Genomic DNA, 13,466 nt, shown 5'->3' with positions numbered 1-13,466 from the left:
CTGGCTCAGAGAAGCCAGTTTTACTGAAGACAGTGCTGAACCAGAAAGAAAGATAAAAAGAGTGTGGGGAAAGTCTAGCTTTGTGAACAATTCTAGATTTTCCTAAAGGAAACACTGAGATCAAACCCATGCCTATTTGTCTGTTTGTCCACATGTCTACAGAGGTGAGCTAAGACAAGCCAAAGGCAATTTATTTCTGTCTCAAGAAGCAACATTTTTCCTGTTGCTACCTCTGTATAGTGTCCAGAATGAATTCAGCATTTATTGTTCATCTGAAACCTCTTTGGAAGCTATTAGGTATTGTACTGGCAAACACTTTACTGTCAAGAACAGCAGCTCCCTAGGACGATATTAATATATTCTCAAAGAAAATTCCAAGTCATTAGATTAAATAAAAAGGTATGTTCTTGCAATAATGTAAGAAACATAAAACTCAAATAGTAATTAATATTTTAACACATGTAAAATGTATTATTTATAATATGCAAAAAGTTATACATGCAGGAATTTTATGTCATCATTTTGCTTTTAAGTCTATGATGAATTACTGGAAATTGAAGGTGGGAGAGAGGTAAGTAAAGTACTAAGTGTAAAATAAAAACACCACAAAAACTACAAACACCCCCCCCCCAAAAAAAAAAAAAAAAAAAAAAGCTGTGCTTATTTTCTTGTTATTTGATTAACTTAGTAATGATGTTTGAAAGACCAGACTAATAGGAATGTGGGAGAGAGCATTTTGGAATAAAATTGTTACTAGAATAATGATTGTCGGCATTGTGGCTGAGACTGTTGGTAGAGATGTAGATGTAGTCAAACACGAGTTACTGTCCTCGTCTGTATACTTGTATCAAGAACAAAATGTACCAGGCAACACCCCCTATGTCAAGCTGTCAGCTTGCTGAACAGAGCAAAACAAAGACATCAGGATACAAAACAAGCTGCTTTCAAAGCAGCTATTTGTTGGTAAGTTTCTTGCCTTTTGATCTCAAGTGTCAGCATCAGTTTGATATAAACATCAGAGCATAGCCTCAAGGCCAAGTTCTTCCCCCTTGGGCTGAACCTTAGGGGGTTGCCAGCCTGTAACCTAACACATACAGTAACCTTCCTCTTATACAGAAAACTACTAATATGGAAAATGCAAACATCTGAAACTTGAAATGCACTGCAGCACAAGAGTGACAGGTATCCCATGGAGCCTACTAAGCCTAATGAGAATTGAGAGTCCTAAAAGACTCCTGAAAGAAAATGACAATGTTGGTAGAATTCAGGAATCTTCAGGCGACAGGATCAAGCACGTGGTATATCCCCAAGCCTCTTTAAACTAATGCCTGTTTATGCCTAGTTAAATGCCTGCTTCAACAGAAGTAGCACTATCAATTAGATGGTAGCATAGAAAATACTTTTTTTCCATATCTTGAAATTAAGTATTACACATTTTCTTCTATAGAAAATACAATATTGTTTTACTTGTGGATAAAAGTGTTGACGGCAAGGGTAAAGAAGCTGAAGATAAGTGAATATTTATGGCTGGAACTTCTTTTTTCATTTGTTGGAGTTGTTATTTTGTATATATTTCAGACATTAAGATACCACTAAATTTTCTGAATAAATTGTTTCCTTCATAATGACATTTTCCCCCCTCAGCTGGCAAGTTGACCTTTGATTGATGTTTTTGTTTTTTTTTTTTTTTTCTAGCAATTTTAGATGACTAAAGACCTGAAAGTAGATTTTGGAGAAGTGAGTTAAATTGTGCTACTGTTTTTCCTTTACTTCTGTAATTTGCATCAATGATAAGATCATTTGCCACTTTCTTTTTTTTTTTTTACTAAAAAAAGCTATGCATCTGACTTTATAATTCAAAGGTTCACAGAGTAGCAAATGTTTTGTCTTCTGTTTAATAATATAAGCAGGTCATTAATATTGCTCATATATTTAGGCATTTACAACTATTTCATTAATTGACTCAGCATTGATACTTAGTACTTAACAAGGACTGTAGGTTAGGTGTTCAGAGAGGTAAAGTGCACAGCAGCCTCTTACAGAAATAGAAAGCGATGTTTAATTTTCTTCAGTCTAAGCTGTTAATTTGGTTCATTAATGTAGCAGGCGAGAGAAGTAAAAGGGAATGACTGTGTTTTCTTTATCAATGATCAGTAATGGTCCATGATATAGGACCTGAGCTCTCAGAAACTAGAATTAATAGACTGATTGAAAGAATCAAGAAGATTCAAGGCCTGCACAGGATATGTAAAGCATAACACTGAGTAGCACCTTAGAGCATCATCAGCCTAAACAGGCAGAGTTGTATTCATTGTGCTAAAATCCCAACCTGTACTTAAATTCTGTGGTGACTTGAGATATCAGTGAGTTACCGAAAATGGTATATCAGAGGTGAAATAAAATGAGAAAATGAAATCAAAACCAGTACCAATTATTATGCTAAGAAAAACAGCATGTATTTATTTGTTGTTCGTAGCTTCCTTGCACTGTATAGAAATATTTTTGTGTATATAAGATTCTACATTAGAGATTTTCAAGGGCACTTCTGAATTCAGTCACATCATTATAGCTTGGAAAGCAAACTGAAAACATTTCCTATTCAACAAACTAATTCCCAAAACAAATTGTTTCCCCACCATTACAAGGAGCTGCAAAGAGCTTGTTATAAATGTTCTGTAAACAACAATGGAAAGCAAATGAAAACATCATATATTTAACTCATTCTATTCTGCCTATTGTATACACCAAACAATAGATTGAGATAGAAACAAACCTCTGATTTATCAACATTCTAGCAAAGCAGATTCTTTTTTTTTGTTTCTGAAAACACAGACTCAAAAATTGTACCAGTCTGTATGGGACCTGGCTTCGTAACTTGGAAAGGTCATTACTCATACAATTAAAAACTAGTAGCACCTTTACCAGCAGAAAGCACAATTTAGACTGTTTGAAAAACAAAACAAAACAAAAAAACCCACAACAAAATTATCTTTTAGCTAATCAAATCACAGAAGCATACCAGCATTCTCATCTTCTTGATGAGTGTGACATTGTGAATGTGAATCTGGGCTAACTTCCATAAAAGCTGTTACTCAAAAAAAGCTGACAACAAATGAATAAAAACAACATGAAAGAAACATAACCAAACAGCAACACTTCTTTAAGATGAATGATCACCTTTGATGATGGATGTAGAGCTATGAATTCCAACTTAAACATAAAGAATCAAAAGTTTCTCTTGATTATGCTTAGTTATGTTAGATTTTACTTTGTATAGCTCATACAGACAACATTTTCCTTAATCAAGCCTGTATGCAGGTATGTAGAATGTGCATTGATACGTACGAACTTTTCAAGGGGACAGTTGTGTAGTACTAAACTTCCCTTTCGTTAGAGCATGTAAAATAATAGCTGTACAACTGGACTAATAGTTGTGTGAAAACACTAAAGAAATTAGTCTGTCCAAAGATATTAAATGTATATGATGACAGAGTATATGGAGAGCAATTCTAAAATGCTTACATAGAGCACGAAGTAGGCACACCTGTCCAGATGCATTTCTAAAGGCCCATTGTATCCTACATATTCTCCTGTTGGCTTACCTGCCAACCTTTTAAAGATTTTTCTTACATCATTCAAAATATTTCTCAAATACAATATTTGAGTATCTGAAACATGAGTGTCATGCATAAGTGGAGGTAGGGACAGGCACTGTGTGGGTCTAGAAAGAAGATGGGAACTCTAAAACTGAACAACAGATGGCATTTGTGGTTGGAGGCAGAAAATGGCAATATAGATGAAAAGCACAGGAGGAAATGTAGAGTGATGAAGGTGGGTATCAAAGGTGGACCTCTTGTCCTGTCTAGTTGCCAGTAGATGTTCTATGGCTCTGAACACTATTGGCCGCTAAGAGACAGATTGTAGAACTACAAGGGTACGTATAGAAACTAGTATTATTCTTTTACCCTTTACCAGGCTAGAAAAATGTATGTAACCTTTAAAAAAAGTTTCATTTAACATTTTTTTTTTTCTTTAATGTATGGATGACTCTGCCATAGAGATTGTAACATTGCAGATTGGAATAATTAGCTTTAGAATGGAGCTGACAGGGAAATGAACCCGAGTTAGTGCCTTGCCTTCCTGTGCAATGCATAGGAAGTTGCTCACATCTGAAAAGCTGTTTTACAAAAACAGGATTGGTGTGAGTTTTTTCACTGATGCAAGCAGATAAAAGATTATTCTCCTTGCAGCGCCAGCTGAGTAGAACAGCCCAATTTCAGTAGTTAATAACAGATATCTTCTGATGATGGCTACTGGAATGAATGAAGAATCTTGTAAATGGCTGTTAAAGCCCAGAACAATAAGTGCATTACTACATAATAAAGTACATAAAGAAGAAAGAAATGCTAAAGAGTGTTGGACAGTTAGTTAATGACAATTTAGAAAATGTGTGTGTGTATAGTTAAAACAGCACTGATAATTCCTTTGAAAAAATAACTACAATACAGGCTGTTGCTGCTTCTTTCAGGGCCTTTTAGTTCAGGTTTTAGACTGCTATTCTGAGTGTATAAGGTTCAATTTCTTCTTTTGTTTGAAGAAATTTAACTTCTTCACGAGCCCATAACATCTTCTGCCACACTGAGTGGTCTTGAAAGTGTTCCATTATTGAGCAAATAATTAAATATAAATTGACTAGTAGCAGGTTTGACTCTGCAGGAGAACAAACTTCTGCGTGAGAGAAGACCTGGATTACAAACATCTGTCGTATACTCTTAGCGGTTTGACATATATTATTTGAAATTTAACTTTTATTTCATAAAGATTTCTGTGGAGACTTATGCACTAAGCATGAGGGAACAAAAGCAAGTCATTGTTTGTTTTATGGGAAGATGGTGGAGAATAGGTGAAAGAAAGCTGAAGCGTTTGTAAAAAAAAATGATGTGTTCTAAGAAGAACTGATAAATATCTACAGGAATTTAAAAACTACAAATGAAGTACCACTATTTGCTAACCTCTTCAAGGCTATGGTACCATACAGGAAGATGAGTTTTGAGTACTTACAAGCTGGAGGCTGGTGTGAAGAGCAAGAGCTAAATAAGTAATCCCTTTCAAGAGACTTCAAGAATTTTCTGTGCTCTAGACATGTTTCTAATCTTTACCATAGATAATCTAATCTAATCTGCCATGTTTACATTGTATGCTTTATGTTAAGAACATTTTCAAGTTTTTTTCTAATTTGGAGCCACAATCTGTCTTTGCCTCAGTTGTGTTTGAGTGCCAGCAATCATGCGAGTAAGATTTAGACAGATTCCAAACCAAGAGGTACCGTAGTTTTCAACTCTGACTTGCAGTTTTGATCCGCGTTATGTTATTCAGGCTTAACAGTTTTGGGAAAAGAATATAGTTTTAATGTAGTGAAATTGACAAGAGACCTATGGGGGAATGAAACTTTCCTTCCATACTACAAATGGCAGATGAAAAGAAATTAATCTTCCCAGACTTGCTGTGTGTAAAAGCATTGCAGAGTTTGCCAGAGTTTGTAAACTTTTATGAACTTCTGGCCTTCCCTTTTGGGACTGAGCGATTTAGGACAGACTCTTGAAAGCTTAAAAGGCAATTAGCAAGAGTTTGTAATGGATGGTTCACCCTAAATGGAACCCATGGGGTCATTATGTAATCATGAAAGAGAGAGTAGAGAACAAGTCAGTCTTCTCTTGCCCTTGTGAGAAACCCTCAGTTAGGTTTTCCTGGGAAGCAAGAAAAATGGAGGAAAAAAGGGAAAAAAAAAAAAAAAAAGAAAAGAAAAGAAAGCAGCAAAATAAATGACAAAACAACATAGGTGTGGTTACATTGGGACCCAAAGAAAGCAAAATATGGACTATACAAATGTTTCAAAATATGAACATACATGTTACATGATACAAAACAAGAGACAGAGGGTTTTTTAACTTTCAAACTATAAAAAAATAAACTGAATGATACTGTTAAAAATGTACAGGATTTATATATTATTCTTTCCCTTTCAGATATGACCCTTTTCCCTTGTGGAATTAAAGTATAATAAAGAAGAGGCTAATATATCATCTTTACAGATTTTGTTACTGCATTCTAAGTTAAGATTATTTGTAGGAATTTTGTGTCCCCCACATTGGAATTAAAGAGATTTATTCTGTTCTCACAATCATAAATGAAGATAGCATTTGGCCTCCTACCTCATCTGTCACACTGACACTTAAACAGTAGCACTTTATGCCAAGCAGACCTGGAGTAAATTTTCCTACAGGAGAGGCTGTAAAGTAAGCAGCAAAGGCAGATCTGTACAAAGAGCTGGAGAACCTCATAATCAGGAAGGATGAACAACAGTCACTTGAACAGATGTGATTTTACAGAAAATAAATGTCAGTACTATTAGACACCAGCAAGACAGAAGGCAAGGAAAGGTGAAGTGAGGCAAGGCAGGTGAGGTGAGGCAAAGCGGGCAAGGCAAGGTGAGGCAAGGCAAAAACACTGAAGAAGAGACAACCTTAAAATAACTTTAAGACATGTGAGTACCGGGATATAAAATATTTCATGATATTAATACCTTTTTATTACAGGGGTGCTACAAGTTGGGATGTCTCATCTGCCTTTACATGTAGGGTTCTTATTTCAAATTTTCCCTTTTGTAGTTGAAACTTGCATTTTTACTGTCATCCGTGAGAGTTATTTAAGCAAAACTCTAGTTGCAGTCTTGTACAAAGACACAAAGTTTGTTCTAGTAACGAAACCAGTTATTCTGGACTTTCAACTTTTTAAAAATTGTTATTTATTCATTTTCACCAAGAGTGAAAGAAAAATTGTATGAAAAGTTATTACAAACTAAACTCTCCTTTTCACTCTGCCATTTCAGTTCTCTCTCTCTGATAAAGGTCACCATTACATACCGAATAAAACAAGCCAAGTTGCTCTTTTTTATTTTCATTTTTGCCCTCATCATACCTATGCTTCATTGTGCTTATTATATCTACTGATCTTAGCAGGTCACATGGTTTTACCTGGTACAAACTGGTACTACTGGGAATAAGATGCTGCAAATCAAAGTCCTGTGAAGCAGTAGTGCTCTTGATCTCCTGCAGCGTTCAAGGTCAGCAACAGATGTGGCCTGAAGCTCTGCTCCTTGAATCTTGACCTTCGCTGAGCCATTCTCTAATGACTTGGGAGTGACATCATAATTAGATAAAATTCTTGCTTATCTGTATTAAAGGGCACCAGATTAAACTCTCTGCATGTTTGATGAGAAGTGAAGTGATTGTTTTCCTCACTTCAGATGCTTCAGCATGCCTTTTCATTAATATTTTATCACTTGTGTACTGAATTCTGATGCTTTTGAGAGGTTCTAAGAAAAAAGGGGGGAAAAAATGCACCCTCCTTACAAAACTGTAAATTGTCTTTTAATGGAAATTATTTCAAAGATAGACTTATTTTGCTTAGGTACACTTTGTGCCCCCCTTTGAAAAAGGTGGCAGTGTACCTGAGGAAAGCAAATAAAAATCAAGCTGAAATCATACAGTATCTGAAGTTAACTCCAGTCACAAATTACTTCAATGTTTCAATACAATAGCTCATGTAATGTAGTCAAAGTTAAAGTGAATTAAATGGTTCTGTAAACCTATTGAGTTACAGATGAGCTTTTGAAGAAGAGATGATAAAATATTTATTCTGTTACAGCTGAAATGACAAACATCTTGCTGCTCATTTTATTTTAGTAAAAAGATTTATGAAAGCAATTTAGCTCCAGAACACATTGCTGCAGGCACTCATCAGACAGATCTCTTGCACAGCATATTATCAGTAGGGCAAGAGGTGATATGTTAAGTAAGAAGCAGAAAAAATTGCAGTGGCCTTATCAAATTGGAGAAGAGAGTGCAATTGTTTTGAGGGTGAAATCATGGTGGACTCTCGATAATGAAAATCAGTTGCTGTCAGTCACTTTCAATTTACTTGCCTCCCCCTTTGTATTCCCTGTATTCCTTTCAACTTGTTTTTTAGTGTCTGATTAATGCATCTCTGGGGCAAATCTGGCAAGAATCCTTTTGGAACCTCTTCATGATCAATCTGGTATCATATACAGCTTAATGTGTCTTTTTTTCCTTTGCATCTTGAAAATGCAGGTATGTGTTACAAATGCCCAAACCTTTAGAAGCTAAGATGTTTCAGGTTTATCCTTCTGTCTTTTGGGCTATTAAAAACAAGAATAAGCTTTAAAAATTGATAGAAGATGGCTTCAGGATGGTTGTCTATAAAATACACAAGGCAAAATAAACACTCCAATACTGACATTTCATTGTTATTGCAACTATTGTTTTCCTGTAATCTCTGTATGAGATGGAATTCCAAGAGATTCCCTTGTTTTACTGCTCTGTCCCACAGGGAACCTAGGTTGCTGCGTGTCACAATTTTTAGCTTTTATGTCCCAATTGCTGCCTCAGTACATGTCCAAAACCAGGACAGTACATCATAAAAGAAAGCAACTTGCCCAAAGAAGAGTGCAAAAGCTGTTTCCAGCTCTCCAAAGGATGGTGTCTGAGTGGTGTGCATTCACTGCTTCTTGTACTTTCTGGACACAGCTGGAATTGACACACTTTAACACCTTGAATCTCTTCTGTCTTTTGTGCCAGGTTTTATCACTGTTTGAACAAATGCTTGTCAGTGTACTCTGCCTTCCAGCGGTCTTAGCAGTTCCTTTAGCTCGTTTGCTTACTTAAAATGTATTGACATTAACAGAGATGTTATATTTGCCTGCCAATTAGCTTTTACTACTACTTTTGGCAAAATTTGGTTTTCTTTTAACCAAATTAAGCACTCATTTGTGTTACTTCTTGTAGTCAACCTTTATCAATATTTTCTTTCATTGCATTTCTGGTTGTTTTATTTGCCACAGTCTTTTCCTTTGCCCTCAATACTGGCCTGTGAAATTTAGCAACATGACCCCCAAGACTGTCCAAAGCCATGTTTTGTAACTGAAGTAGTTCATCACATTAAGGTTCATAGAGGCTTTGAGCTAACTCCACTTTTTTGAAACTCTGCTTACAGAAGGTCCCTGTTCTTTAAAAGAACTGAGTCCAGTACCTCCAAGTCATTTAAAAGGCATAGTCTTCAAAAACATGATGCAATAAAGGCAAAGAAATTTGGAATTTTTTAGCTCTGGGAAAGATTGTTCCTACTTTAAAACCCTCTTTCATTCCTGTACTTAGTCATGAAGACTTTGTGAAACTTGGGGAGAGTTAGCTTAGTTGTGAATGAGTGAAATCGAGAAAAAACTACTTTTCACCTCTAAAAAGAGAATTTAAAGGTATGCACATTAAAAAGCGTTAGACATCAGTGATGGCGTAACAGGGAATACACCCACTCTGAAAGAGAATCAGATAACAAAACTCAATGTATATTTGTTGTTCAGACTTCTATTTTTGCTGTTGTTTTTCTGTCTTCAATAATAATTAAAGAAACAAAACTAATTGTCCAAAGTTTCCTACAATAATCTCATAAATTTGTGTTTAACTTAGGCATATCTTTCCAAAGGCATACCATACTAAAACTACTCTGTTGTACTTAAAACATTATATAACAAAAAAGGGGGAGGGAGAAGGTAAAAATACATTTTAACAAAATGAGTTGCAGAAATCTCTATCAGCTTTATTTTACAGCACAGATACTCTACTTTTTTATAGTCCACCACAGCAGACAAATTTGTTCAAGTTCAAATTTGTATTAATTTGCTCTGTGTGTCATGCTACAGATATATTAATGTCACTGATCAATGAGAAACCAGCTAAAGGCTGTGAAACATAATGCCTTTACTCTGCAGTATTGAACCAAGGCTGCCTGGAGAAAAGAGATGAATGATTTCTACATCAAGCTTAAATAAAGAAATGTGCAGCTCCTTCAGGTTGTCTGTGGCTGCAGCTTTATCACCTTCACAAAGTCACCATAAACACGTGTTCTCACTCTCTGACCTTTAATGGCCTAGGATTTCACCTAGCTTGAAACATATGGTTTCAAGTAAGGTAGTCTTGTGTCATAGAATAGTATACAGCTATTTTGTAATTGGCAATTTGAAAAGAAATACATTGGTGTGATGGCAATAATTGTAAAATCTGTTTTCCAGGAACACTAATGTAAATTTGCTACACCACTTTCTCTTTACGACTGTATTGATGTGGTAAGATTAAACTTAAATCCTAAAGTCAGACTATACTTTATGATGTTGGAAACCATTTGCTTGATCTTCCAAACTTATAACAGACTATATTTTTAATTATTTGATTCTTGAACTTAGATCGTACCATCTCCCACCAGTAAATCCAAAATACCAAGGAGATACTTTGATACGTGTGCTAGCAAGGAACATCAAAGAACACCAGCGAAACTGGTTATTTTAATCAATGCCTTCACTTTCTTTTCAAAATGTAGGGCACTAAAAAACCCAACCCAAACAAACAGAAAAACCATCCTAACGATCAAAAAAAACCTTCAGTGTCTATGGTTTTATTAATATTCATCAGTATTTTTTAAGAAGCAAAGAATTTTATCTTTTTCATTTGTAGTCCAGGTCAAGTATTGCAGCAGTGAGCAAATGTGCCTTTTAAAAGGAACCTTTATTAATGTCATCTCTTACCTGTCTGAAAACAAACATAGTATCTAACTCCAAATCCAAATGTTATGACAAAGCAAAACTGACTATAATATTTTCAGATTAGTTGAGTATAAAAATTCTTAAGTACATGAGAAATATTACCTAGTTAGGGTATCTATATTAGTGTTCCTAAAATTCCTATTTTTTTCCCAAGAGTGCTAGAAGAGTTGTGTTTTCCTCTGCTTAGACTGAGCTATATAATAGTGTTATTGAGACATTAATGTTTTAAACAGGTGGCATTGCATAACTGTGATTCTGATATCCTTGTGCATAATTTATATTGTCTTTTGAAACTTAATGGAAAAAATCCTTGGGGAATCGCTTTAATGTAACAGTTAACCTTCCCTTCACTATAAATTAACCTCTGTCCCTATGAAATATTTGCAATTTTCTATTCCATCTCAAAATATTTGCAAGTTATTTCTTTTACATATTCCAAGAAAAAGACACAACAAAAATTTCCAGGAAGATATATTGCAGAAAACATTTTAAAACACCTTTCATTTTTCATCCTTATCTGGATATTTCTTAAAAAAAAAAAAAAAAAAGTTTTGATTTAAACAGGGTCATGTAGGGGTCATTAATTTTCAGTGCAGTGAATTGTAACATTGCTAATCAGACATAAAAGACAAAAATGGTGATGGAATTTTAGATTTCAGATTTCATAGAACTCCATAAATTACTTAATTGAATTAATATATAAAAGAGCAAGATGCCAAAGATTTGATATACACATTTTTTTTGTCCTCAGTAATATGACTTAGCTGTACTTATGATAATATCTTTATTTAGACCAGGTCCCAGCCATGCAAGGACATGTAGGTGAATAATTGAATGGCCGACATGAAGAAAATAAAATCAGTAGCAACTTTAAGAAGTTTCTAAAATTAGTTATGTAAATTGGATAGATATACAGAAAATGACTGCAGGTTCATGAACACAAGCTTTAGTAATCACTTGCATAAGCATCTCATAAGGGTCATGGTAAATAGCTTTGCAGTGCAGAAGGCTGTTCTCCATCACCTGTTCTCTCTGTATAGGCTTTTTGTTGACTTACTAATAGCAATCAGGCAGTTGTCAGCCACTACTGAAAGCAGGGCTGACATCCCACATATGGGTACATAATGAATTATGTTGAGAGCAAATTCCAAAATTAGCACGTTTTTAGCCAAACACAGTATACATAAGCAGAGATTTCTTTATGTCTTTTAAGGTATTGGAGGGATTTTAAACTTCTAGTAATTACATAATATTGGTCAGCATTAGTATAGGCAGCCATTTGCTCATTCATTTTGGTTGTCCTTTAGCTGTGATCCTTTTTACGCCTTTTTCTAAGTTCTCTTTTGTACACAAACTTGTTTTTTCAAAGCTTTCTATAAGAAATAAGAATGCAATTTAAATTCAAACATAAAGGAAATCAAGTTCAGAACTCCTCAAAAATGAAACTTCTCAGCACAAGGCTGAAATTCAGCTAAGTATTTTAGAATGCTTATGAGCTATTCATAGATTTCACAGAACCACTGAAAGTTCCCCAGCAGTTTTCCACTTTGGTTCAGACTCTGAATTTTATGTTACTAAGCCAGAGAAGTTCAACAGCAGGCGGACACTTTTCTCTGTCTTCTTAGACAACCAAAAATGTGCAGTGGTGATTCACAATCCACAGCCCACAGATGCCCAAACTAGTGCTGAATCCATGGATAATCTTCCCAGCACGCCAACAGAGACAGACCTCCAACACTACACAGCGCTCTGTGACATGCTTAACTCTGATGAGTAAGCTGTAAGTAGTATGAAAATTTTTAAACTGAAAAGTCATCCACTAAGTTTCTCCTAACAGGAATATTAGCGCTGAGAAATAAGAACCCAGTTAATTGCCCAGGCTTTGATGTTTCTTTCCAATTTAGGTAGAACATAAGAGATCTAGATAGGATCTTACTTTGTATTTCCTAGAAAATTTTGGAGACGTGCAGATTACCACTCCAACAAGATGATCCATTTGCACAAATGCTACCTTCAGTTTGTTTTTCTTTCCACATATTCTCAGGCGCTTTTGTTATTTTTATCATTGTTTTCAGAGTCCCAAGGCTCCCCTGAAGAGAATTTATCATTTCTTTCCTCACAAGGGAACCTTTTTTAGAGGTCAGCTCCAGTGTTAATAGGTTATCCAAAAGTATGAGACTGTTTGCTACCTTCTGCAGCTATGTGTTACCACCTTGTAGGCAAACAATTTAATGTGGCTTATAAGAGATCTTTTCAACATATGCAGTCTTTAAGGCAAAGTCATTCATTTTTCAGTAATTTTTTATTGTACTATAGCCTTGCTTTGACATAGGATGTGAGCTACGACATATGCTCATCAGCAAATGTCTGCTTGAATTCACAACATGGGTTAGATTTACACACAGTTTATAAAAAGCAAGATTTCCCATGCTATGCATAGAATTTTTCCAAACTATTCCAGCCAAATAGCCCAAAAGGAACACAGAAACCAACATACACCAACAGTCTCATTGTTATTGCTCTGTGGGCTTTGCTGTTGCTGTTGTTATTTATCTGTTAGTTTGTTAACACTGGTAGAGCAGAAGTGATGCACTTGATTTATAACTGAGCAGCAACACTGTACAAACACCAGAAGAGTGGATGATTAAATATATTCTCTTTGTTAGACTGATTTCCCAAAAGTGTGCACAAACTGGAGTGCAATGCTCCCTGTCCGTATATGTATAGTGTTACAGAGAAATTTCCCACCTTACCCTGTTATCATTAGATACTGAAAACACAAAAATATGTGATA

Source organism: Falco rusticolus, chromosome 2, assembly GCF_015220075.1.
Source record: "Falco rusticolus isolate bFalRus1 chromosome 2, bFalRus1.pri, whole genome shotgun sequence".
Taxonomy (NCBI): Eukaryota; Metazoa; Chordata; class Aves; order Falconiformes; family Falconidae; genus Falco; species Falco rusticolus.
The sequence above is the reverse complement of the archived record's forward strand: the minus strand, read 5'-3'. Positions refer to the sequence as shown.